General features: G+C 42.5%; 1 protein-coding gene across 1 annotated transcript in view; it reads left to right on the top strand.

Moving 5' to 3' along the window:
* SDK1 (sidekick cell adhesion molecule 1) overlaps positions 1 to 22,284 on the top strand; it is a 734,089-nt gene that overhangs the window by 265,596 nt on the left and 446,209 nt on the right. The window contains exon 2 of the mRNA XM_040229997.1: positions 11,249 to 11,408. The gene's annotated coding sequence lies outside the window, so the exon portion shown is untranslated. The remainder of the gene's footprint in view (positions 1 to 11,248; positions 11,409 to 22,284) is intronic.

Genomic DNA, 22,284 nt, shown 5'->3' with positions numbered 1-22,284 from the left:
CCCGTTTGAAGTATAAATTCAAAGTTCTTCCTGTGTTTACAGGGTTGTCCAGCCATCACTAGACACTAACTTTTGAGCCTCCCAGATAAACCCTGTCCCTGTTGGCAGTCTCTTGCCGTCCTCTCCCTTCTTCCTGCTCTGCTTGCCTTTCCCCAGGTGGCCTCTGATCTCCTCTGTCTATAGATTGGCCTCATTCTGGGCATTCATATTAATGCACTCATAAACAATATGATTCTTTGTGATAACCACTCTCAGCACAGTGATTCAAAGGTTCATCTGTTTTTCGTTTTACTGCTGAAGAATATTACGTTGTTTAATCCACCCACGTATTGTTTATCCATCATCTCTTGAAAGACACTTGTGGTGTTTCCACCTTTCGGCTGTTATGACAAGTGCTGCTATGAGTATTCATGCCTGAGTTTTTATGTGGACACGTGTTTTCACTTCTCGTGGACGTGTACCTAGGAGTGGAGTTTCTGGGTCACGTGCTAATTCTGTCTGACGCTCTGAGGAACTGATAGACTGTGTCCACTTGATGGTCCATCTGCAATGTATCAGGGTTACGGTTTCTCCATGTCCTTGCCAACACTTGTTCTTATTTGTCTTCTTTGTAAAAGCCGTTACAATGGTGGTTTGGGATAGGTTATCTCATCATGATTTTGATTTTGATTTTCGTAATGACTGATGTTATGTGTGCGGTGCTCTCTCGTGTCTCTTTGTGACCCTATGGACCTGTAGCCCGCCAGGCTCCTCTGTCCATGGGTTTCTCCAGGCAGGAATACTGGAGCGGCTTGCCATTTTCTTCTCCACGGGATCTTCCGATCCAAACATTGAGCCCACATCTCTTATGTTTCCTACGTTGTGCCTATTAGCTTAAATATATTGACTGTTAAGAAAATTGCACTTACTGTTTTAGAGATAATAAATATGAAAAGTACCGGTTCCTGCTTTAGTAAAGTTTGCATCCATGGCAAGAGAGGATAGTTTCTAAGTCAGAACTGTATGGGCAGTCTCATTAGCATAATGGTGGGGAAGGGAGAATCTTGAAATACCAGTGACCAGGTGAGCAGGCACGAGTCACTGATCTGAAGCAGCTGGAGCAGAGCTGAGAAAGGAGTGTGTCTCTGTCTCTGAGGCAACGGCTCGGTGTCTGCCTGAAGGACTTTTGATTGAGGTAAGATTTGTAAATAGTGAAATTCACAGATATTAAGTGTACAATTCAATGAGTTTTGACAAACGTATAAATTCATGCAGCCACCACCTTAGTCTGGAAATAGAACACTTCTGTCACTCAGTCACATTTCTTCATGTCCATTCCAGTCAATCTCTATCACTGTCTGCAACCATTTTTCTGATTTCTTTTCACATTGATTAGGTTTGCCTGTGTTTAAATTTCATATGAAGGGAATCATATAGTATGGACAATTTTTCTTTCACCCAGCATGATGTCTGTGAAATTCCTCCCTTGTGTTGAGTTATTGATTTCTTCATTTATATCAATGTCATCTCTATTGTTTTCAATTTAGGGTGTTATAATTCACGCCACTGTGACTATTCATGTAAAATTATTTGTGTGGACATTCGTTTCTCTCAAAGAAATATATAGGCCTGAAATTTCTGGTTCATTGAATAGGTGTTTAATTTGATAAGAAATCGCCAGATCTTTTTCTCAGATGGCTGTACTATTTTTACACTCTCACCAATCATTGAGGAGGATGTTATAGTTGCAACATGTATTTGCCCACATTTAGTGATGTCTGTCTTTTACAATTTAGCCATTATCGTCCCTAATTTCAGATGGTATTAAGCACCTTCCTGTGTGCTTGTTAGCTCTTGGTATTTCTTCCTTTGTGAAGTGTGTGTTCAAGACTTTTGCTCATTTTATTTACACTTTCTTTGTGTTATCATTGAGTAGTAGGCATGCATATATAATCTGACTTCAAGTCTTTTCAAGATACATGTAACCAGAATATTTTCTGCCACTTTGTGGCTTTCATATTCATTATCTTAACAGTGCATTTGTTTCAAGTTACGTTTTTGAGATAATCTCATCATTCTGCTGATTAGGAAACTCTAGAGTAGGAACTTGAGTTACCCAAGCTCACAGAGCTGGTGGGATTTGAACTGTGGTGGTCTGCCTTCTGAGTCCTTGCTCTAAGCAGCTATGATGTATGAATACAAGTACTTCTCTTTGAGAACCCCTTACTGTTTATGACTTTGCTGAAATCAATAGGCATTATCTACTTGGATTTAGATATTCTTAAGAAGTTCTCTTCCCATGTAATTTTCTTGGTTTAAAATTAAACCTTCACCATTTAGGTCTCTTCTGAGTCCCAGTTTTATGTCAGTTCACATGTGATAGGAACTCACCAGTCTGCATTAATCAGAGAAAGATAAATCACACCTGAGTTTCTTTTTTTGGATCTTTTGGCCTTTAATCTGATTTGGAGTTTTAGGATTATTTGAAAAAATATTGGAAAGAAATATTATACCATGTTCAAGAAAAATGTTGGTTATTTCTGATAACTGTCCTCTTACTTTGGTTGGTCATACTTGTATACTGCAGACCATAGAAATGAGAGTTTAGTACAATTCTACTTTGAAATAAAATACTGGAGAGCTAGAAGCTTATTGCAGTTTAGAGAAATAGGGAAATTGTTTTTATCCCACTGCCTCTTATTATTAATTTATATGCTGAAATAGATTAGCACAGTGCAGGATCAAACCAGTACATAAATACAGCCATTTGTGTTTTACCATCAGCTTCACTGTAGATTAATCTCACTGAAAGCTTGAATGGCTTCTTAAGGGAAGACATTGGAAGGGTAGTTTTACCCCATGAGTCCCCTTAAATATGCTGTTAATTCGCATTGATTTGAGAGAAAACAGAGATAATCAATTTGACTTCCCCCTGACTGACTGCGTCGGCAAGCTGCTCACAGTGCTGTTTAATGGAAATCTTGGAGACCCCTCCTGCTTTCCAGTTTGCACACACACAGTTCCAAACTCCAGCGGAACACTGCCGCGCTCTTTCTAGATGAACTTTTGAACAGAAAATGACGACTCTACCTTGAAATCGAGGTGTACGCGGTGTACCATTTGATCTGCTTTCTCCTGCTGATTTCAGCGCTCCCAGAGGACAGTCAGCAGCCAGCTCTGTCCTCCTCCTCATAGTGCACTCAGCTGTCCTGGCTGCTGGTTCCCAAGCCCTGTCCCCAGCTAAGCTTAGCAACCACTGCCCGCCCCCCCCAGGCCAGTCCTCTTCATCCTCAGGGGCCTCTCCAGGGGCACGAGGACGGCGCCCTGCCCACCTTTCAGAGCTGGGTCCAGGCCCAGACGTGCAGACAAACGGCTCATGCAAGCTCCCTTCTTAGCCGGGATGGAGGCAGGCCATACCTAAAACGATTCTCATTTGTCGTAAAGGATGAGACAGTTCTCTAACAAGCCTCCAGAAGCCTTTGGGAGCCACCGTGTAGCTGGAGCAGCACAGGGAGCTGGACCCGAGCCTCTTGGTTCCGTCCGGCCATGGACCTCAGCCCCTGAGGAGTCCGGGTCTGTCAGGTTGCTCTGGACGCTGGACCCCTCAGCCAGCGAGGGTCTGCGGCCCTGAACCGCACTGTGGGCCGTCTCGGGCCCCGGCTCATGGTTGTGGCTCACCTCCTCTGTAGCCCTTGGCGTGCTGACCAGCCTCTTGCTCTCCGGCCCATGACTCCTCAGGGCGGGGGTGAGCTGTGTCGTTGGGCAGCCAGGAGCCGCTCAGCAGGTGAGGAGTGGTGAGGTGATGATGAGGTGTGACGTGGGCCAGGAGCCCCTCCTGTGCAAAGCTCTGCCCAGACCGGGAAGGGGTGAGGGTCTGGCTGCTGTGGATCCGAGATGCTGCTGTGCGGGGTTGGGGGGTGGAAGCCTGGCTTACAGTTCACCCTCCAGTCCGGCCCCATCAGAAGCGCTTAGGAGAGAGTGAGAGTGTGAGAACAGCCGATTCCTGTGCCTCGTGGCCATCCTGGTCGGTTCGGCTCATCATGTTTCAGATCAGACCTGTTGCTACTTGTTCAGTTGTAGCTCCCTTTCGCCCTGAATTTGTGATATTCATTCATTTTACAAGGCAGAGGTAGAAGCATATGAAGTGACATGCAGAGAAGTTGGCTAACTTTTGTAGCCACAGAATGGGATGGTATATCCTACTATATTTGAAAGTCTGTCACTGAAAAATGTTTGTTTCTGATAAGGTAGAAGTAAGAGGTCCGGGAATTAGCTGGGATGGCAGAGCCACTGTCTCTTCCTCTTTCTTCTCTCTGTGCTCCTTCCCTTCTGCATCGAAGCTTAGCACTAGACGGTCACAGAAGTGCAGGCCGAAACAGCGAGTCTGAAAACACAGAGAGGACTTTTTCCTGAGACAGTTATCTTATAGGATCATCTTTCTACATTGTTGTGTGACCTTTCCATATTTGCAGATTTAACTGTAGGAGACCATATCTAATCATATACTTAAAGTTTACCTTAGAAATACATTTAAAATGCACAACAGTTGTTTTAAAAAGGTTAATACTACTATTATGAAAAAAGCACAATGTGGTGTGAGATTAAATTACTGGCTTCGCTAGGTGTATGTAGTACCTGCGGGCAGCTGAAATCCGAATGACTGTATTTATGGGAAAGAGTCTGCCACCCATATTTTTCTGAGTAGCTGTTCACAAATGATGCATTACGCCCTGTGCTTCTGTTTCTCGCTGGGTTTGAAAAATAAAACTTTCCATGAGTGGTAAATTCATAAGCTTGGGGCGTGAAAATGTTTGAATTTGATATAAAAGAAGTTTTGAAAGGAAGATTAGTGGTTTAAACCAAAAGATTAGTCGCCCTGGGAAATTCAGCTGTCGAGAAAGCCGAGTTCAGTGACGCCAGGCCCCGCTCCAGCTGATTGCTCCCTCCCGCTGAGATTCCTGACCTTCCCACCGCACTCCCGCCGCACTGGCAGGGCTGGTTACCACAGCTTCGTACCCTCTCCATCACCGGAGCACAGGGGGCTCCTCTGCTTCAGAACCCCATTGTTTGTGGCAGGCTGATTCCTCCACTAAGTGGAAGGTGATTATTATCCTTTCTTTACCCATTATCACTTTGAAACGGAGGAGAAGAAGGGAAGTTACTGAACAGGTTACAACTAGTGGTGGTCGTGGCTGAAATTCTCTCACGGGCAGCACTGCAAGAATCACCTGATGTTTGACTTTCTTAGCACCTGATAGCTGAATCCCATCCATTCTGCCATGAAAGTGTCTGGTACTAGATCCTCCATATTCCACGGGAAGCAGATAATTAAACCCACGCTGAGGTCCCCTTCCACACGGGAGGCTAGCCTGGAACTACAGGACATGGCTCCCCTTCAGAGCATCTCAGCCTCTGGCTTCCCCATGGAAATGACTCCTACGGAGGCACACGGTCACGGTTCCCTTCTAGATGAACAGAAGATGGTCTTCGTATTGGATAGGTAAAGGTAAATCCGTTTACATTTTATCAGAAAACCTTTAAGGTCCATTTAGGGAAATGACTTCTGCATCATAAAACCAAGATGTTGTCTTGAGAGAGTATTATGTCCATTCCTTCCCTCTGGACGGACCTTAAATGTGTATCATCCAGGCAGATGAGGCTCGCTGTCTCCTCGGGGATTTGTGTTCTGTTTCATCGTATGTGAAAATGGAAATTTCACAGTTTTTCTTACTAATTCACTGAGGATTCTATGAGTGTTCATTGAATGAATACAGAAGCATACTTAATCTCGGCTCATTCTTCCTGAAGGAGAGATCTTAGTCATTACCTGGGAAAACACACACACACACTCACACACTTACACACTCACACACTCACACACTCAACCAGCACCAGGCAGAGAGCACTGACATTTCCCCAGGTCAGTCTGATAATCTTATCTCAGGTAACTCAATCACGTTTGTCTTTATGGATCTTTTCAGACTCTTTCTGCTCCATTTAAGGTATATAAAGATCACAGACTTTTGTAGGGATCTGAGCAGACCTGAATACTAACCCTTCCGCTTCTCTTTCTCTTCCCAGAGCTTTTAGGTTTTGTTACCTTTAAACCCTCTTAACTTCACGATCTACTCTCTATACTTCAGGGCTAAATAGTTCTACGTTCAGAAAGATTAACTGTGTTATTCTGCACATCGGCTAATCTACGTTAAAATACTTGTAATTAATACTTTTAAATTAGACATTCAGTTTTCCATAACATTGACATAGTTACTACCCTTCTTCCTACAATAAATGTTAGAGTCTGTGCTAACTGTGATTGTAGTCATTTAGATCACAAGGTCTCCGCTTCCCAGCTATTTGAAACTATTCTTTTCAAAAATTTTTTTTCTACTAGATCACAGTATCCAACCCAGTTTGTACATAGTATAGGCATATTTGTGAAAAAGTGTTAGTCATTTAGCCATGTATGACTCTGAGATTCCATGGACTGTAGCCTGCCAGGCTCCTCTGTCTATGGAATTCTCCAGGCAAGAATACTAAAGTGGGTAGCCATTCTCTTCTCCAGAGAATCTTCCCAATCCAGGGATCAAACCTGACCTCCTGTATTTCAGGTGGATTCTTTACCATCTGAGCCACCAGGAAGCCCATAGGCATGTTTATTAAACTGTGAATACTTAGCTCGAATTATTACGGTATTTACATTTAGAACATGTATATGTTAAATCAGTGATGCCCTGTCAATTATACAACAAAATCAAGTTTTTCAGCATCTATCTTGAAGCCTTTTTCTTTCAAACAGTTGTGTTTTTCCCATGATGCGTTCTTGCAGGACATTGGAGCCACATGAAGGCATTTCTCTCTCTGTTGTTGAACACAGTGCAAATGGTGAGGCGCTGCCTGTAGCTTTACCAGCCCCGAGACATCAAGGCGGTACCCATTGCAGTTCAGCTCCAGTAGACGGCTTGGGTCAGGACACTGGATGATGTTAGCTGAAATGCATAGCAAAACGGGCTTCCCTGATAGCTCAGTTGGTAAAGAATCTGCCTGCAATGCAGGAGACCTGTGTTTGATCCCCTGGGAAGATCCCCTGGAGAAGGGAAAGGCTACCCACTCCAGTATTCTGGCCTAGAGAATTCCAGGGACTGCATAGTCTGTGGGGTCGCAAAGAGTAGGACGTGACTGAGCGACTTTCACATAGAGGAAAAGGAAATTGGGCACACGGTTGACATTCAGAGCCTACAGTCTGCTTGAATCATAACCTAGAGTAGGCGATGTGTGGCGGAAGCCGTGGAGCTCTGGGGCTGGGACGGGGGTTGACTGCTCCAGCCCTTGAGTTAGGTTAGGGTCACAGTATCGGACATTTCACCAGCCCTGCTCCTGTGCTAGACTGAGGCTGTCACCTCTGACGGGACAGAGAGTGTGCCCCGTCCTCCTACCCCCAGCGCTGGTGACAGGGTCAGTGTGTGCTTCTTGAACAGGAAGTGGTGTGAGTCAGAGGTCTGAGTCTCCCTCTGGACACCCCTCTCTCCTTCACCCCTGAATTCGGTCCATCGTTGTCTCTTTTGCACCTAAATCTTGCTGTAGAGCGATCCGTGTCTCACCTAAATCTTGCTGTAGAGCGATCCGTGTCTCCCAGTCTCCGCCACCACGGTCAGCCCTGTTCCCTGACCCAGCCTGCCATCGCCTTTCAGACCATTTCCTGGGTTATTGCAGGGACCTCCTACCTGGTCTGCCCCCACTGCTCTGGCCCTCTTCGCTCCTTCTCCACTGTGCAGCCAAAATAAGCTTTTAACTACACAGCCCCTTCACAGCCTTTCTTCTGTTGTTTTGGGCAAATCATCATCATTGTACTGACAGTACTTTAGACCAAGGCCTGTGAATAGGGTGGCCACACATTCATCATTCACATGAGAACGCTTCTGAGCGTGAAGCAGGCGCCACTGAGACCCACACAAGGGTGCTGTGGGGGGCAGGTGTGTGCCTGCCGCGCCTGCCCCATCGCGCTCCCTAAGCTGCAGCACTGCTCGCGGTCACTCTCTGTGCTTTCCCGCGGCGCCTGCCGCACCTGCTGCCGCCACACGGCCTTTGCACATGTTGTCTGAGTATTTGAAAACTACTGACCTTTCAACTGTTAGCTCCTGCCTGGCATCTCACCGACTCACTGATGCAATTTAGCATTTATTTATTTGAATCAATACTACTAAGAAACTGGTAGTATTGTACTACCAGTATACCAGTTATGGGGTACAGTGGTCAGCACAATGGCAAAATAAACTCTATGTATTTAAATTTATATACTTAGTACAGAAGAAACTGGCTAAACATACACAATTTACACATATACTCTCAGTTTTAGCACTGTTAATGTGCTATTTGATATTTATTATGCTTTATTTGTCTGACACTGTTCCCACTGTTTCCCCGTCTATTTCCCATGAGGTGATGGGACCAGATGCCATGATCTTCGTTTCCTGAATGTTGAGCTTTAAGCCAACTTTTTCACTCTCCTCTTTCACTTTCATCAAGAGGCTTTTTAGTTCCTCTTCACTTTCTGCCATAAAAGTGGTGTCATCTGCATATCTGAGGTTATTGATATTTCTCCCTGCAATCTTGATTCCAGCTTGTGTTTCTTCCAGCCCAGCGTTTCTCATGATGTACTCTGCATATAAGTGAAATAAGCAGGGTTACAATATACAGCCTTGACGTACACCTTTTCCTATTTGGAACCAGTCTGTTGTTCCATGTACTCTTGAGAGTCCCTTGGACTGCAAAGAGATCCAACCAGTCCATTCTAAAGGAGATCAGTCCTGGGTGTTCTTTGGAAGGACTGATGCTAAAGCTGAAACTCCAGTACTTTGGCCACCTCATACGAAGAGTTGACTCATTGGAAAAGACTCTGATGCTGGGCGGGATTGGGGGCAGGAGGAGAAGGGGACGACCGAGGATGAGATGGCTGGATGGCATCGCTGACTCGATGGACGTAAGTCTGAGTGAACTCCGGGAGTTGGTGATGGACAGGGAGGCCTGGTGTGCTGCGATTCATGGGGTCGCAAAGAGTCGGACATGACTGAGTGACTGAATTGAACTGATGCTTTACTTGAAACATACAGTAATTTAAAAGTTCAGTTTTGTAATTCTACAAATTTATCAAATATTTGAAGTTGTGATAGGGATTCTTGAGAAGGTTTCTCTATTGAGAAATCTGTGACATTTAGAGTTATGATATACAGAGTAGCTGGATTCTGGAACAGATTGCATGCGTGTCTGACTCTTTGCGACCCCGTGAACTGTAGCCAGAGACTCTCCAGACAAGACCACTGGGGAGGGGGGCTGCCAGGCCCTCCTCCAGGGGATCTTCCTGACTCAGGGATCAAACCTGTGCCTCTGCGTCCCCGGCATTGGCAGGCGGGTTTCTTTACCACTAGTGCCGTCTTGGAAGCCCCTGGAACAGATTGCCTGGGGTTTAAATCATCATTTTGCCACGTACCATCTCGGTGGCCTTGAACAAATCAGTTTCCCTCTGCCTCTCTTTACACATTTTTAAAGTGGGTATAGTAACAGTGTCTACTTTAGAGGGCTTCTGGGAGAATTAAATCAGGTAATGCATATAGAACACTTGAAACGGTTTCCAGCACAGTGGACACTAAGTTAATCCTAGCCGTTGCTGTTATCTGTATTGTTATTTATTCATTGAACGAATATTTATACTTTTTTCCTGGCATTGGTCTCAGAGCTCTGACGTGATTAATACAGGGCAGGGGAGTCTGCTGAGTTTAAGTCAGGATTTGTTCGGGCGTGTGGGTGGGAGGAGCTCTGTGAACCTGGAGGATGGGAATTCATCAGCTTGCAGGAGGCTGGGGGCAGTACCCAGGGTGGGGAAGGAGCATGAAAGGCCCCCCGAGGCAGAAGGGGCTTCTTCTAGTTCAAGAGTTACAGCAGAGTGTGCTGGGTGCGCGTCCCTGAGTCAAGGCGGTAGGAGGCCTGAAGGACAGACTGTGCGGCTGTGCCCCAGGGCTTCTGTTAGAGAAATGAGAGGTCGTCCATTCTACGTGTTTTACTGATGAAGACACAAAAATCCACATGTCCCGATCCGGATCACAGAGAGTCAGGAGCTAGCACTGGGAGCAAGTCTCCTGTGGGTTTTTTTCCAAATTAATGAAGCATCATACAAAAATTGCACAAGTCGGACAGAATGACTTTCCGAGTTCTCACAGTGACAGCCCCTGTGTCCCCACGCCTTGGCGTGCTCGCCACAGCTGCCCTGCTGCACCCGCCCCCCCGCCCCCCTCCCGCAGAGGTACCTTACCTCTGCTCACCCCCAGCACCGCAGACCAGGTTTGCCTGGGCTTGAACTTTTATGAACGTCTGCATGGAAGCGTTATGCGGTAATCCTTTCCCTGACTAGCTTCTCTCACTACACGTATGTCTGTGAGATCCATCCGTGGTGTCGTGTGTTGTGTATAGCAGTAATGGGTTCGTCACAGTTGCTGCGAGCTCTTCCTCTGTGTGAATACACACGGGTTTCCAGCGTGATAGCCCCTGAATGTCACCATGAGATGCAGCGTGTGTGTGAGATGAAAGCTGGACTGAGATTCATGTCATTTACGTCTGTAGGTTAATATTGCTTATCCTACTTTTTTTTTTTTCAACTAAGTGAAGGTTATATTTTTCTTTTAGAACCAAAGTATATAACCTTGATTGTCATACTTTGAGACTATGATGTTTAATCATTGAGTCGTGTCCAAGTGTTTTGTGACCCCATGGACTGTAGCCCGCCAGGCTCCTCTGTCCCTGGGATTTCCCAGACAAGAATGCTGGAGTGGGTTGCCATTTGCTTCTCCAAGGGATCTTTCCGACCCAGGGATGGAACCCGAGTTTCCTGCGTTGGCAGGTGGATTCTTTATCACTGAGCCACCAGGGAAGCCCACTTTGAGAGTGTAATGCCATGTTAAAACAAAGGCTGGCATCAGCAGAGATTGCTTGATGTGTGATAAGTGTTAATCATGAATGGAAATAGATTAGCTTGCCAGGTGCTTTAAGATGGTCCTGTCATAGAACATCAGCCTTTTGAAATGTTACCTAGGGGAATGCGGGTTTCTAGGGGGTGAAGGATAATTTGCTACTTAATTGGGCCAAATGGCTGCCGTTTCTACTTTTTAAAATTAGGTCTTTAGATAAAGTGATTGATTAATTGGATGAATCCCATTCTCATGTGTACTCCATTCAGTTTTGTTTTTCCTTTCTCTCTCCTTTTTCTTTAATATTTCAGATGACGTTGTGCCGTACTTTAAAACAGAGCCAGGCCTGCCACAGATCCACTTGGAAGGGAACCGCCTCGTGCTCACTTGCCTTGCGGAAGGGAGCTGGCCTCTGGAGTTCAAGTGGACGCACAACGACAGTGAGCTCACCACCTACACCAGCGAATATAAGTAATTGATTCCTTGAAAATAAGGTTACATTTCACAGTGGTATATTCAGAGTATTCGCCTTATTGGCCGTGGTAGCGCGGGGTGGGGGGGTATTGGATTGCTTTGGTAATGCATTAAGGATTAAGGGAATATATTTGAACATGTAATCAGAGTGTGATTTACTATTCCAACACAGGTTGTATTTACACTTAGGAAGTCTGTCATTATATTTGTAAGAGTAAGCCCCTTAGTGAAATTACCAGACCAAAAGAAGGTGTAGTTACAGAGGAATGCAAATAACAGCTTCAGCTGATGAAACTTGCCATCCTGAGGCAACAGTCCTGCCCACCAGTATTGTTCCTGCCTAAAGAGCATCACAGCTTTCTACAGGTCAGAGCTTCTGGAGCTCTGGTTGCCAACAAGACTGCCCTGGCTGACTGTCAGAGCTGGGGCGGGCACAGATGGAACTCTGGGAGGATGAGCATGAGCACAGCATGTAGTCAGCAAAAGTGAGCATCACTGGATTCGGGCCGGGGTGGGGATGTCGGGGCGACCCAGTTCAGGAGACTGAGAGGGGGATGGGGTGGGCATGTTGGGGGGGACCCTGTACAGAGGACTGAGAGGGGCCGGGGGTGAGGGTGTCGGGGGGACCCAGTACAGGGGACTGAGAGGGGGAAGCTGGAGATCAGGTCTGAGGTGCAGCTTCTCCAGGAAGCATGTGGACCAGCTTCCCAGCCTCGGAACCTCCTGGCAGCGCTTGAGGTCTTCCAGGTGTGTCTTCCCACCTCCTTTTCTATGTGGGGATGATGCTGGATGCAGTTCTAAGTGGGATGGAGAATTACGGACTGCCAAACATTCCTAGAGGCCCCAAAGTCAGCAGCATTCAGCAGTGCTGTGCTCTTAATTAAAGGAAATGAGAAAGAGAATTGAAGATCTAGAGGGGTTTTAAGTAGAGTAACGAGCTTCTCCACAGGGGGCATAGCCCACCATGTACTCTTTACCCCAGAAGTTATAACATGGTGGTCCAGGAACTGCAGTCAGCCTACCTAGAATGTGGTGTGCTTATTTTAAATATCAGTTAAGATATATATATGTGTGTGTGTATATACACCCAGTATTTGTTCCTCAGTTGATTGCCAGCATTTAACACTTACAAGATTTCACATAAAATTCTGCTTTTTGGGCCCTCTGGAACAATTAGCAGGCCTGGGCTCCTGGGTGCACTGCGCCACGTGCTGGCAGGGACACCCATTTCTCAGCACGCTCTGGTGCCCGCCCTGTAACGCCCCACTTGTGTGTGCGGCCCTGGTGTCCGCCTGCCTCTGTGGGCAGAGGGGTCTATGCCCTCCTCTCATCACTCGGTCTACACTGTGAGAGGACCTGCTGTTCTGAGAGCAATTGATCACAATAGTTAAGAGCATGTTGAAGTCAAACAGACCTAGGTTTGAATCTCAGCTCACCACCAGTTACATTAGTGGTATTACCTTGATCAAGCTGTCTGTTAGCCCCACTTTCAATAACCTGCAAAATGGGGGTGATCAAGCCTCGTCTGTGGTGCTGTGAGCATTGAAAGGCTCTCATGTATGTAAAACAGCATACGTTCTGGCCCACAAGCAACAGTTCATAAATTGTAGGCAACATTATATTTTATTGTAATATGACACAGGGCTTGGTTTATTAGGGGGTATAAGAAAGCAAAAAAAAAAAAAAAGTGAACTTAGGAATGAGAGCTGTTATGAGCTTTGATGGCAGATGACTTGGGTTCAAATACTACTATTCAACTTACTATCTTTGGACAAGTTATCTAACCCAGTTTGATATTTTCCCATCTGTAAAATGGGTATAATAAAACCCACCCTAGACGCTTCTCATAAAAATTAACTGATATGATGTTTCAAATGCCCCAGGAAGAAGGAAGTGAGGTTTCAAAAGAATCCATCTTGTTTTTCCTCATGAAAAGAAGTAGTGATGTGGGAGATCCATAACAGTGGTCTTAAAACTGGGGGATATGCCACGGGCAGTGGCAGAGGAACGGTCTCTGGACCTTCAGTTTCTGCAGGCATGTTAGTTGAGCTGCCTGAGAACGTACCTCTGTGATGGTGCCTGCCGTTCTCTGTTTGTCCCTGCTTTGCATTCTCTCTTCCACTTCACAGAAAAGCGCACACCTTTCCCAGTTTGAATCTTCTGTGAAACCACATCTTCAGCACACAAGACTAGCACAGTTTAAAACATTGGGCTTGGAGCTTCCCTGCTGGTCCAGAGATTAAGACTCAGAACTCCCAGTGCAGGGAGCCTCCGGTTAGATCCCTGGTCAGGGGACCAGATCACACGTGCTGCACCTAAGATTCTGCACGCTGCAACGAAGATTGCAGATCCCACGTGCCACCACCAAGACACAAATTCTCCAGCAACACAGGAACACACCCCTGAGCTTCAATATACAGGCAGTTCAAAGTTACTCCAAAACTTTAGACGTCTCATAACCCATTACTGGTCACTCCACTGCACTCCAGAGAGAAGAAACCCAGCTCCACCCACCAGACCTCCAACACAAGCTTCCCTAACCAGGAAACCTGGACAAGCCACTGATACAACCCCACCCACAGTGAGGAAGCTCCACAATAAAGAGAACTCCACAAATTACCAGAATATAAAAAGGCCATTCCAAATGCAACAATATAACCAAGATGAAGAGACAGAGGAATACCCAACAGGTAAAGGAGCAGGAGAAATGCCCACCAAACCAGACAAAAGAGGAAGAGATAGGGAATCTACCTGAGAAAGAATTCCGAATATTGATAGTGAAAATGATCCAAAACCTTGAAGTCAAAATGGAATCACAGATAAACACCCTAGAGACAAGGATTGAGAAGATGCAAGAAATGTTCAACAAGGACCTAGAAGAAATAAAAAAGAGTCAATATACAATGAATAATGCAATAAATGAGATCAGAAACACTCTGGAGGCAACAAATAATAGAATAACGGAGGCAGAAGATAGGATTAGTGAAATAGAAGACAGAATGGTAGAAATAAATGAATCAGAGAGGAAAAAAAGAAAAACGAATTAAAAGAAATGAGGACAATCTCAGAGACCTCCAGGACAATATGAAACACTCCAACATTCGAATTATAGGAGTCCCAGAAGAAGAAGACAAAAAGAAAGACCATGAGAAAATCCTTGAGGAGATAATAGTTGAAAACTTCCCTAAAATGGGGAAGGAAATAATCACCCAAGTCCAAGAAACCCAGAGAGTCCCAAATAGGATAAACCCAAGGCGAAACACCCCAAGACACATATTAATCAAATTAACAAAGATCAAACACAAAGAACAATTATTAAAAGCAGCAAGGGAAAAACAACAAATAACACACAAGGGGATTCCCATAAGGATAACAGCTGATCTCTCAATAGAAACTCTTCAGGCCAGGAGGGAATGGCAAGACATACTTAAAGTGATGAAAGAAAATAACCTACAGCCCAGATTACTATACCCAGCAAGGATCTCATTCAAATACGAAGGAGAAATCAAAAGCTTTACAGACAAGCAAAAGCTGAGAGAATTCAGCACCACCAAACCAGCTCTCCAACAAATTCTAAAGGATACTCTCTAGACAGGAAACACAAAAAGGGAGTATAAACCCGAACCCAAAATAATAAAACAAATGGCAACGGGATCATACTTATCAATAATTACCTTAAACGTAAATGGATTGAATGCCCCAACCAAAAGGCAAAGACTGGCCGATTGGATACAAAAACAAGAACCCTCTATATGCTGCTTACAAGAGACCCACCTCAAAACAAGGGACACATACAGACTGAAAGTGAAGGGTTGGAAAAAGATATTCCATGCAAATAGAGACCAAAAGAAAGCAGGAGTGGCAATACTCATATCCGATAAAATAGACTTTAAAACAAAGGCGGTGAAAAGAGACAAAGAAGGCCACTACATAATGATCAAAGGATCAATCCAAGAAGAAGATATAACAATTATAAATATATATGCACCCAATATAGGAGCACCGCAATATGTAGGACAAATGCTAACAAGTATGAAAGAGGAAATTAACAACAACACAATAATAGTGGGAGACTTTAATACCCCACTCACACATATGGACAGATCAACTAAACAGAAAATTAACAAAGAAACGCAAACTTTAAATGATACATTAGACCAGTTAGACCTAATTGATATCTATAGGACATTTCACCCCAAAACAATGAATTTTACCTTTTTCTCAAGTGCTCATGGAACCTTCTCCAGGATAGATCACATCCTGGGCCATAAATATAACCTTGATAAATTCAAAAAAATCGAAATCATTCCAAGCATCTTTTCTGACCATAATGCACTAAGATTAGATCTCAATTACAGGAGGAAACCCATTAAAAATTCCAACATATGGAGGCTGAACAACACGCTTCTGAATAACCAACAAATCACAGAAGAAATCAAAAAAGAAATCAAAATATGCATAGAAACTAATGAAAATGAAAACACAACAACCCAAAACCTGTGGGACACTATAAAAGCAGTGCTAAGAGGAAAGTTCATAGCAATACAGGCATACCTCAAGAAACAAGAAAAAAGTCAAATAAATAACCTAACTCTACACCTAAAGCAACTAGAAAAGGAAGAATTAGAGAATCCCAGAGTTAGCAGAAGGAAAGAAATCTTAAAAATTAGGGCAGAAATAAATGCAAAAGAAACAAAAGAGACCATAGCAAAAATCAACAAAGCCAAAAGCTGGTTCTTTGAAAGGATAAATAAAATTGACAGACTATTAGCCAGACTCATCAAGAACCAGACTCATCAAGAAGCAAAGAGAGAAAAATCAAATCAATAAAATTAGAAATGAAAATGGAGAGATCACAACAGACAACACAGAAATACAAAGGATCATAAGAGACTACTATCAGCAATTATATGGCAATAAAATGGACAACCTGGAAGAAATGGACAAATTCTTAGAAAAATACAATTTTCCAAAACTAAACCAGGAAGAAATAGACAATCTTAACAGACCCATCACAAGCACGGAAATTGAAATTGTAATCAGAAATCTTCCAGCAAACAAAAGCCCAGGTCCAGACGGCTTCACAGCTGAATTCTACCAAAAATTTCGAGAAGAGTTAACACCTATCCTACTCAAACTCTTCCAGAAAATCGCAGAGGAAGGGAAACTTCCAAACTCATTCTATGAGGCCACCATCACCCTAATACCAAAACCTGACAAAGATACTACAAAAAAGGAAAACTACAGGCCAATATCACTGATGAACATAGATGCAAAAATCCTCAACAAAATTCTAGCAATCAGAATCCAACAACACATTAAAAAGATCATACACCATGACCAAGTGGGCTTTATCCCAGGGATGCAAGGATTCTTCAACATCCGCAAATCAATCAATGTAATTCACCACATTAACAAATTGAAAAATAAAAACCATATGATTATCTCAATAGATGCAGAGAAGGCCTTTGACAAAATTCAACATCCATTTATGATAAAAACTCTCCAGAAAGCAGGAATAGAAGGAACATACCTCAATATAATAAAAGCTATATATGACAAACCCACAGCAAACATTATCCTCAATGGTGAAAAATTGAAAGCATTTCCCCTTAAGTCAGGAACAAGACAAGGGTGTCCACTTTCACCACTACTATTCAACATAGTTCTGGAAGTTTTAGCCACAGCAATCAGAGCAGAAAAAGAAATAAAAGGAATCCAAATTGGAAAAGAAGAAGTAAAACTCTCACTGTTTGCAGATGACATGATCCTCTACATAGAAAACACTAAAGACTCTACCAGAAAATTACTAGAGCTAATTAATGAATATAGTAAAGTTGCAGGATATAAAATCAACACACAGAAATCCCTTGCATTCCTATACACTAATAATGAGAAAGTAGAAGAAGAAATTAAGGAAACAATTCCATTCACCATTGCAACAAAAAGAAAAAAATACTTAGGAATATATCTACCTAAAGAAACTAAAGACCTATATACAGAAAACTATAAAACACTGATGAAAGAAATCAAAGAGGACACTAATAGATGGAGAAATATACCATGCTCATGGATCGGAAGAATCAATATAGTGAAAATGAGTATATTACCCAAAGCAATTTACAAATTCAATGCAATCCCTATCAAGATACCGGCGATATTTTTCGCAGAACTAGAACAAATAATTTCAAGATTTGTATGGAAATACAAAAGACCTCGAATAGCCAAAGCAATCTTGAGAAAGAAGAATGGAACTGGAGGAATCAATTTGCCTGACTTCAGGCTCTACTACAAAGCCACAGTAATCAAGACAGTATGGTATTGGCACAAAGACAGACATATAGATCAATGGAACAAAATAGAAAGCCCAGAGATAAATCCACATACATATGGACACCTTATCTTTGACAAAGGAGGCAAGACTATACAATGGAGTAAAGACAATCTCTTTAACAAGTGGTGCTGGGAAAACTGGTCAACCACTTGTAAAAGAATGAAACTAGATCACTTTCTAACACTGCACACAAAGATAAACTCAAAATGGATTAAAGATCTAAATGTAAGACCAGAAACTATAAAACTCTTAGAGGAGAACATAGGCAAAACACTCTCTGACATAAACCACAGCAGGATCCTCTATGATCCACCTCCCAGAATTCTGGAAATAAAAGCAAAAATAAACAAATGGGATCTAATTAAAATTAAAAGCTTCTGCACAACAAAGGAAAACATAAGCAAAGTGAAAAGACAGCCTTCCGAATGGGAGAAAATAATAGCAAATGAAGCAACTGACAAACAACTAATCTCAAAAATATACAAGCAACTCCTGCAGCTCAATTCCAGAAAAATAAACGACCCAATCAAAAAATGGGCCAAAGAACTAAATAGACATTTCTCCAAAGAAGACATACGGATGGCCAACAAACACATGAAAAGATGCTCAACATCACTCATTATTAGAGAAATGCAAATCAAAACCACAATGAGGTACCACTTCACACCAGTCAGAATGTCTGCGATCCAAAAATCTGCAAGCAATAAATGCTGGAGAGGATGTGGAGAGAAGGGAACCCTCCTACACTGTTGGTGGGAATGCAAACTAGTACAGCCACTATGGAGAAGAGTGTGGAGATTCCTTAAAAAATTGCAAATAGAACTGCCTTATGACCCAGCAATCCCACTGTTGGGCATACACACAGAGGAAACCAGAATTGAAAGAGACACATGTACCCCAATGTTCATTGCAGCACTGTTTATAATAGCCAGGACATGGAAACAACCTAGATGTCCATCAGTAGATGAATGGATAAGAAAGCTGTGGTACATATACACAATGGAGTATTACTCAGCCATTAAAAAGAATACATTTGAATCAGTTCTGCTGAGATGGATGAAACTGGAGCCGATTATACAGAGTGAAGTGAGCCAGAAAGAAAAACACCAATACAGTATACTAACACATATATATGGAATTTAGGAAGATGGCAATGATGACCCTGTGTGCAGGACAGCAAAAAAGACACAGATGTGTATAGCGGACTTTTGGACTCAGAGGGAGAGGGAGAGGGTGTGATGATTTGGGAGAATGGCATTGAAACATGTATAATATCATGTAAGAATTGAAATGCTAGTCTATGTCTGATGCAGGATATGACACGCTTGGGGCTGACGCGCGGGGATGACCCAGAGAGATGTTGTGGGGAGGGGGGTGGGAGGGGGGTTCATGTTTGGGAACGCATGTACACCTGTGGTGGATTCATGTCAATCTATGCCAAAACCAATACAGAATTGTAAAGTAAAAATAAAAAATAAATAAATAAATTTTTAAAAAAATGAAAAAAAAAAAAAAAAAAAAGACCTGGCTCAGCCAAATAAATAATTATTAAAAAATGAAACAAGATCCCGGGCTCGAAGAAGCCTCTTTTAAACATCCCCTGGAGCTTCTTGCCTTCTCGCTATACGTACTTCTTTCAAGGGCAGAGTATGACACTAACAATGGGGTCTTTTTCCCCGCTCTTGGGATTTTCCTAATTCGGATGTCTGTAGGTGGTCAGCAAGAGTGGTACCATTTTCTTGTGAACACCCTTCCCTTTTCCATTCTCCAGCCATCATCAAAGTATATATTGCGCCTCAAGGAATGTTAATGAGAACAAAGCAGGGAGACATCTGCAAGAAACACCACAGGCCAGGTGCCTTGTTGTATCCGGGCTGCAAACTTAGCGTCCAGCTCCGTGGCTTACACATTAACACAAAATAGAATCACAGTTTTCAAGATCTGTCAGAAGGAAAACGTCTGCTGAGAAATACTCTTCTCTGAAGTACACTTGTCTCCATTTCACCTACCCAGAAAGGAGAAGAGCTTGGCAAGGCCTCAGTGGCAGATCGCAGTGAGCGCGAGTGTGTGTGCGTGTGTGTAAAGCTCTGTTTATTTTCTTCAGATCAGTGTTCCCTCTCGATGTAGAAAGACCACGCACTGTAGGAAAGCTGATGCCTCATATTTTCTCATGCATTTGGAAGACACTTTCATTACCTTTTGCAGAAATATATCGTTTGGTCTTCCAACTCCATGTTCATTTGCGTTGCCTCAGTGTGCTTTGCTTGCTGGTCTGCATCGGCCTCTTTGCTACGTGTTTGTCTCTCTGTGTTCTCATTAGATTTAGATTAACTGTATGCAGATATGTGGTCAATAACTTTTCTTTTTGTAGTTAATTTCTATCCAGTTCTGTTCATTCTGATAAATAACTTCCCACTCACTAAAATGTAATTGGGGGAGAAAAAACCACTTTCATTCAAGAGGCATATCTTCTTTCTACGATTTTACTGTTCAATGATGATCTTTCAAAATTTGTAATACATATATGTTGTTTTGATTAGCTGTATAGTAACAATAATTATAATCAACATGTAATCCACATGAAAATTTTTTAAGTGCTTAGAATATTTTGGTCAAAGGATATTCTTTTAAAGTTATCATTTACTTGTATATTTTTATTTCAGAGAAGTATGTTGGATAATAAATGATGAGTATCTTTCAGGTATGGACACATGTCACATTAGAATAAAATTCTGTGGGGTGAGTAGATTTAGTACTCAAGTTCAAAGAGTAAAAAGAAACCATATGAGAGTTCTGTCTGTTCATTTTTAAGAAATAAATATTGTGGATATCAAAATAATTATATTATTTAAATTCCATTGGATACTTTTAAAACTGTGTGACAGTTTTATTTTAAAATGCCAAAACATACTCTGTGCCATTATTATATGTGCAACTATTTAAACTTCTCTATGAGAGAACATCTTTGGTGTCAACTTAAAAATACGCGAGGAGACTAAGCTTTTTGCATGGCTCTTTGCAACAGCAAATTTACCTGTTAGCCTGACACACCCTGGATAATTCCCGGGAAGACAAAGCGCTGTTGCTTGTATTGAAGCAGAATTCATTTTATATTTATATATGGTTCATTATATATGCACCATTGAAATAAAGTAGATGCTTCACTACCATTTCACCAGAAACTCGTTAAGAAGAAATGGGTTATTCTGAAGCAAAAACGGTTTAGGTTAGATGTGATGAATTATATTCTTTGCACTGAGGGCTTCAGACACTGAGATGGGTTATCAAGGATCCATTGTATTTTGTCATCATTTTTTTCAGGATATAAAACCTGTCTAAAAGTCCTAGGCTATTTTTTCAAATGACTCTTTTATCTGCTTCCTTCCAATAAGCACATTCAGCTGTCATATGTTAGCCTTCACGAGGCTGATGTAAGTCTCAAATTGAAAAACATGGATGCTGTATGAAATGGGAGCTGTATTCCTACCTAGCATTGAGGCCCTCTTTCTCCTCCACGCCACCCTTTGGTGTGGACAATGAAAATACTAACCCTAAAAAAAGCAAATAATATAAATTGAGCTTGTCCATCTTGGCTAAAAATAGCACGTTTGTTGCTGCTTGTGTTACAAACTTCAGGATGAATTTCAGTGAGTTTCAAATGTTACTTTAATCATACTGATGCTTGTCTCTATGTTTAAGCACAGGTGTGGCTACACTGGGAAAATGAGAGTAGTTCAGTGATTAAACCAAGTTGTATAAGTGTCATAGGCAGATTTGTATTTTTTTTTCTCCCAGAAAATATTTACTGTAAATTATTTTTTCTGCTTTGGAATAAAAAATATTTTGTAATTATATTCAAAATATGTGTGTGTGTGTGTGTGTGTATGTATATATATATATATATATATATGTATGTATGTATGCCCAAAATTTCTAGTGCTAGGCACACCAGCAGGAGGAATAATTGGATACTTTGCTGAAAATCTTATAGTCTCCTTTTGTGATCTATCTTCTATTACAGTATAAACAGTAGAAATTTGATGGATATTTATTTTTCATTTCAGTAAAGAATAGGAATGGTTAAGGGGAAAGTTACTTTTTCTTATGTCCTATAAAGGGACAAAAATTCTACAATATCAATAAAATTTAATAAATACCTGGGAATAACCTTTATAGGAAATGAGTAGAGTATGAAGAAAAACAGAAAACCTCACTGAGAGATATAAGGGTGAATTCTAGATAGGAAATCTAAACAACCATAAAGCTGGACAAAGTATACGGAATAATTGTTTTCAGGATACTGGGCCTCAGGCACCTGAAGGTGTGATACCTGAGGGATGGAAAACCGACAAGGTGAGCCTTCTGATTGCCCAACTCGCTGCCCTGAGAGAACTTCCAGGCTGTGGCACAGAGAGGGAGAACACAGGTGAAGCCGGGAGGCACCGACCCCTGAGCTGAGGGCAGCCGGGAGTTGCAAGAGATCAAGGCAGAGGACTGGAGGGGAGAGAGCCCCGCAGAGAGAGAGAGAACTCTGGAGAT

This window comes from Oryx dammah, unplaced genomic scaffold, assembly GCF_014754425.2.
Source record: "Oryx dammah isolate SB20612 unplaced genomic scaffold, SCBI_Odam_1.1 HiC_scaffold_2, whole genome shotgun sequence".
Classification (NCBI taxonomy): domain Eukaryota; kingdom Metazoa; phylum Chordata; class Mammalia; order Artiodactyla; family Bovidae; genus Oryx; species Oryx dammah.
This window is presented reverse-complemented; position numbering and strand designations above follow the sequence as displayed.